Source organism: Lygodium microphyllum, chromosome 29 (genome assembly GCF_053477565.2).
Source record: "Lygodium microphyllum isolate KBCC chromosome 29, Lygodium_microphyllum_v1.1.10, whole genome shotgun sequence".
NCBI lineage: Eukaryota > Viridiplantae > Streptophyta > Polypodiopsida > Schizaeales > Lygodiaceae > Lygodium > Lygodium microphyllum.
The window spans coordinates 41101966-41108543 of NC_141163.1; positions in this window are offsets into that span (position 1 = coordinate 41101966).

Sequence of the window (6578 nt, forward strand, 5' to 3'; positions counted from 1 at the left end):
TGGTATGATGCATGGTTAAGAGTAACACTTTGCCACATAGTTTTTGGCTTGGAGGAGTTTTATGTGTAGCCTATGTACTTAACAAGTGTCCCACTAAGGCTTTGCAGTCTATCACTCTATACAAGGCTTGGCATGGTAGAATACCATTTGTGGCTCACCTACTTGTTGGCTTATGCTCTAGTTCCAAGGCAGCAATGCAAGAAGTTGGATGACAAGGTTGTAAAAAGGATGAGCTTGTGACTTTTTAAGTGACAGAAAATGTAAAAAATTGAATACTTGCCATTAAATTTAAGTATGATGCTATTATAAAAAATGGTACTTGGTTCTTTCGTGATTTACCTCTTGGCAAGAAGGCTATTGGTACAATTAGGTTTATAAATTAAAGCACAAGCCAAACAATGCTAAACTTGTGGTGGCAAAGGGTTATGCTTAGCAAAAGACATTAATTTTGATGAGACATTTACTCCACTTGCTACATGACAACTATTCATAGCATTTGTGCATTAGCAGCTCATAATGGTTGGAATCTACATCAATTAGATATCAAAACATTTTTGAATGATGATTTACATGAGGAAGTGTATGCTTTTCAACCTCATGGTTTTGTTTAGAAGGAGAAATAAAACAAAGCGTGCAAACTGCAAAGAGGCTTTGTATGGTCTAAAATAAGCACCTTGGGCCTTTACAATAGTCCACTAAGAGCGCATTATATGTTAGACATGAGGGTGATGTGCTTTTTATAATTCTAGTTTACGTTGGTGACATGCTGCTTGGTCCTAATGAGACATATATTGTTGAATTTAAGGTTGAGTTGAATTCAACTTTTAACATGTTAGACTAATACATCATCATTCTGTGCATTTAGTTTAAGTAGTTGATGGAGGTATTGCTTTGTGCCAAAGAAAGTGTGTCAAGCTATTATTGCAAAGAATTGACCCTGAACACTACAAGCATATTGCTACTCCTATGGAGACAAGTTTGAAGTTGAGCCTTCATGATGCCCAAGATAGTTTTGATGTCTTCCTCTATCAACAAGCTATTGGATGTTTGACATTCGGTTTTCAAACCCATAGATGAGAAGGTTTATGCATAGCCTAGGCACTAAGCATTGGCAGCTCTAGTGAAGCATATCTTTCATTATTTGAGTAGTACTCAACAAGGGCATTATTACTTCCAAATTTACATGTCTTTTTAGATTTTGTTGGGCTATTTGTTACAATTCTTGTGTATCCACAAGTGGTGTTTGATTCATGCTTGGCAACTCAATGTATATTATGGTTGAGCAAGAACTAGCCCATTGTGGCTACTTCTTGTTGTGAAGTTGAGTATATGGTAGCTTTCACAACTATGATTGAGTGTGTTTGGCTTAGATGTCTCTTGGTTGATTTAGGTGTTGGGCATTTATCTTCTACCACCAACTTCATTGATAGTTAGAGTGCATTGGTAATTGTACGAAATCTAACATTTCATACATGTACTAAGCACATTGCACTACACTACCATTATGTTAGACTAAGACTCTTTGTAGGAGAGATTATCTTGGCCTATGTGCCAATAAGGATGACCTTGTAGATCTCTTTTCACAAAGGCTTTTCCTTGTGAGACGTTTGAAGATTTTCATAAAGTGTTAGGCTTACTCTCATTTGTGGATTGATCCAGTCCCTTGGGTATGACACTTCCCTATATACGAGTGCCATCTCTCATTCACCACATCACTCCCAAGGGATTTGTTACTATGTTTGAGTAGTGATGTGTGTGAGCACACTTAGGACTACCATGGCACTTTTTTCCTTCTTTACAAGGTAAATTTTTCCCCTAGCCTTATATATATGCCTATCCACTTTTAAGGCATACTTAGTCTTGTAACTCTTCTGTATTCATACCTCTCTATACACTTTGAGTTGTTCTTTCTCAAGTTTCTTCTTCTCCAAGCTGTGTACTTACATTCCTTAATCCTACATCTATCAACCTCACCCTCATGTCACACATATAAGGTGCTCTAAATTTGGCTATTCTTAAAACCATATGCAATCAAGTCTACATGTATCTTCTCATACTAAACCTAAGCACACTTGCTTCAAACCATATAATATGTTTTTCTATCTATATACTTTGTTTTATTTCCTGTCATGAACAAACACTTTTTTTTCTTTCTCATCATCATGAACAAACGTGACTAAAAATATATACTTCATTGTGTACCTTTCAAAAATGTAGTCTTGATGTCCAACTAATGTACATTCCACCATTATGAGCTATAATGCACAAATGCTACTAGTAGTTGTTATACAACAAGTGGGAGCAAAGGTCTCATCAAAGTCCATGCCCTTTTACTGAGCATAACACTTTACTACACATCAATCCTTATAGTGATGAATACTACTATCTATCTTGCACTTTAACTTGAAAACCCACTTAGTACCAATGGCCTTTTTGCCATGAGAGAAATCATAGAAGAACTAAGTATTATTTTTAACAATACCATAATACTCAAATTGCATAATAGCCATCCAATTTTCTAAATTTTGTGTCTCTTCAAAAGAAATAGGCTCATCCTCATCACATAGATTGGAAACATGAAATGCATGATTATCCGATGTACAAGAGGCATTGTAAGAGCCAAAATGAGTACAATTAAACAAATGTGCATCCAACTTACTATCACAATGTTTGCCATTTTGACATAGTCCTAGACCGATTAGACTCTTCTCTCTCATCTAAAAGTGCATCATTCATATAATTATCAAAAATAGGTTGATCTATCAATTCATGATAAACTTATGTAGGGTGAGAAATTGCCTCATTTGGTTCCATATGTAATTGCCCACCACTAAAATGAGGCAAAAAAGTGTCATAGATATTTGCCTCTTTAGTACATGAAAATAAAGTTTCTCACAAAGAGAACATCATGACTAACCAAAATATACCTAATTGTACACTACATAACCTTTGCCTTTAGTATTGCAACCAACCATCATACATTTCACAAGCGTATCATCCAATTCTTTACATTGTTGCATTGGTGGTAAAGGATCATCTAGGCAACAGAAAACACATAAGTGAGCAATAGATGGTTTTATACCATGCTAACCTTCATACTAAGTGATAGATTGCAATGCCTTAGTGGGACACTTGTTAAGTACATAATCTACACACAAAATAGCCTTAAATTAGAAACTATCTAGCAAAGCTTGAATTTTAATCATGCATTGTGCCATCTCCATGATAGATTTGTTCTTTCTCTCAACTATACTGTTTTATTATGGTGTATATAGCACTATACATTGTTCTTTTATTCTATGTTTAGCTAGATATTCATTAAACTCCTTAGATAGATACTCTCTCTATCATTACAATGAAGAGAACCCTTCCTTGAAAAAATATCGCTTCCCAAGTAGAATGGGGAGTGACCATTTTACATATCGACAAGTTTTTAGCCATGCTTATAAACTACTTGAAGCACAAAAATACTTTGGACATAGCTTTCAAAGCATATACCCATGCATGCCTAGAGTAATCTAGTAATGAAAGCTCCAAAGTATAGGTTGTTTTAAGAAGATGGTATTTGAATTGGATCACAAAAGTCACTATATAAAAGTTACAGTTTTAACAACTCTTACTAAATCACTTTTTGGAAAGGAAGCATGCTGCATTTTACCCAATGTGTAGCCCTCACAAATGTGTTTTGTAGATGCCTTAAGAATAGTCAATAATGACACCATATCAAATTTCTATAGGTGCACCAAACTGGCAAAATTCAAATGATCGAAACTTGCATGCCAAAGTCTTGCATTTGAAATATCCTACAAATTTGCAATTGCAATCCCATGTCTTCCACACATTTACCATAATTAATGAGCTTGTTTACCCCACAACATAGTGAAATAGATGTAATAATTAAACCACCATAAGGGAGATCATGAATCATACACCTTTCATCAACTAACTTGACTATCCAATCAATCTTGGTAGGTGCAGAAAGTGATAGCAAATTCTTCTTGATCTATTTAAATATAAAGCATCTACAAGCATGAAAATACTACCATTAACAAACACAATCAATAGAAAATTTTCCAAGTCCTTGAACAAGATAAGAGGAGTTATTCACACCTATGATAGTACTACCCTAAGGTACAAATTTAAGAAAAGTGAATAAAATTTATGGGGAAGTAATATGCATAGTGGCACAACTACCAAAGTACTACATATCTAAATCCATAATAAACATGCAAGAATCATGTTAAAATGTGTCATAACTGCATACTAAATTTCCATGTTGTATCTTGCACAATATTTGTAAATTCTAATTTGGAAGGAGAGGCATTTGCAACAGGCATACTAGCCTTTTTCTTCATAGCCACTTTAAGACACCCCTTAATGGCATGATCTTTTGCCCTGTAATATTTGCAATAAATTTTGCTTTCATTTTTCTTCTCATTTTTATTAGCCTTATTTATCTAAATGACCTTTGTAGTTTTCCACTTACTAGTAAAAAAAAATACCTCTTCATATACCATTTTGGCTAGCCACAAAAGATTAATTTGCAACATGCATAATAATGAAATTGTTTTGCTAAGAATGTTCTTCTTGTAATAAAACAAAAACCAATTTATGAAATGACAAAATGTATGGATTGCCTTTCATAAGATGCAAACCTTTGATAAGAATCAAGAAGACCATTGAGAACAATCTATACAAGTGGATTTTATGACAGAATCTTATTTGTAGTAATCAATTGCTCCTTAAGATATTTGATCTTTATCAAAAAACTATCCATACTATCACCTTCATCTCTATGTTCACTCTCTAATTTCTTATCAAGTAACCAGCGACCTCATATCTTCCTTGATACAAAAATATAAGTATGTCCTAAGTATATTTAGTTGGCTTATATGAGTACATGTGTGGGATCACTCTATGTTTAACATGCAATGTAACCAAAACATGGGCCTATGCATATCTACCATCCTAATGTACCTACTTATGAGTAGGTGGTGGTGCTCTAGGATTAATTGGAGCAAAATCAAAACTTGCAACATCCTTAATAGCATCTATTTTGGCTACATTAGTAGCTTCCAAATACCACCATGGTGTACTTTAACTCCATGCACAATGTTCCCAAGCCTTTTTGTAACCAATACATGACATATCATATAAGTGGATAATTGGTTCCATCTAACTTGTTCAACATCCCACATATGGAATATAGCACTACTGCCTGCCATGGCCATTAACTTCACTCTACACAAAAGTTTTTTGTATAGAGGAGAATATACACAAACCCAACCTGTGTTATGCAATAAAACAAAAAGTAGATTGTAGAGGCTCTTACCTACAAAAATGATTGTTATTGAGAATTCAATACAAAAGGATGAAATGATTTGTGCAATACTTGTAGTAGTACAAATGGAGGTTGAAACAAGTGCGAACAAAAAATTTGACAACATTAAGTACTAGAGCATTCTCTAGGATATGTTGACCTACAAATGCTTGTAAAATCTTATTCTAATTGAAGGAAATCAAGCAGAGAGTGTTAACAACTCTATCCAAGAGGTTGAAGCCCAATCTGATACCAATTGTTAGGTTAGGATTGTAGGAAAATGCACACACATATTGAAGAAGAAAAAGCTTAAGAGCACACAATACAAAGTACATATTCTTTGTATTATTGAGACCTCCGCTTAAGGGATCCTAAACTAGCCAGAAAACTCCCACCCAATTGAATAAACATGACATTATTATTATCGAGAGCTTTGATTATGTGGCACAAGGAGAGCAAATTTAGTATTCAAGAAATAAACATGACTTTTTCTTGAAGGGTGAGTTGGGGTTATATTTATTTTCTATCATCTCCCCCACCCAATCGAATACACATACACATAGATTCTCTCTCTCTCTCTCTCTCTCTCTCTCTCTCTCTCTCTCAATGGAATATAGGATATGATCATGAAAGGGGAAAGGGTGAATTAGACATATAAAATGATATGATATTTTAATTGTTGAGCATGTGCATGCAATGTGTACATACTCTTAAAACATCCACAATTAATGCACAAACACAATAAAAAAAGAACCGAATTTCCTTTTTTATTGAACATTATGGGATGAGATGATAACTTTAATGGTTAAACGTGTTCATATAATGTATACATTCTCTAAAACCACATGCAAATGCACATAGATTACAAAAACACGTGAACAATATATGCACACATGCAAACACCTATACACATGTATGCATATATGGAAACTTACTCACCACACATAAACATAAATAAGTGAGAGGAAAAATGGAGAGAGAGAGAGAGAGAGAGAGAGGAGTGAGAATGGATACACCATATCATATAATTACAATTTGTATATATTTAACACATATACTAGTAAGTAATAATAATGACACATATGATATAATTGTAAATTAATAAAATAATATATGTATTGACCATATTTATTAATACATTTATATAATTTATTATATAGTTATGAATAAATATTAATATATTAATTAATTATTAATAATATGTATATAAGATACACACATATAGTCATTAATAAATAGGTGAATGTATATAGGTATT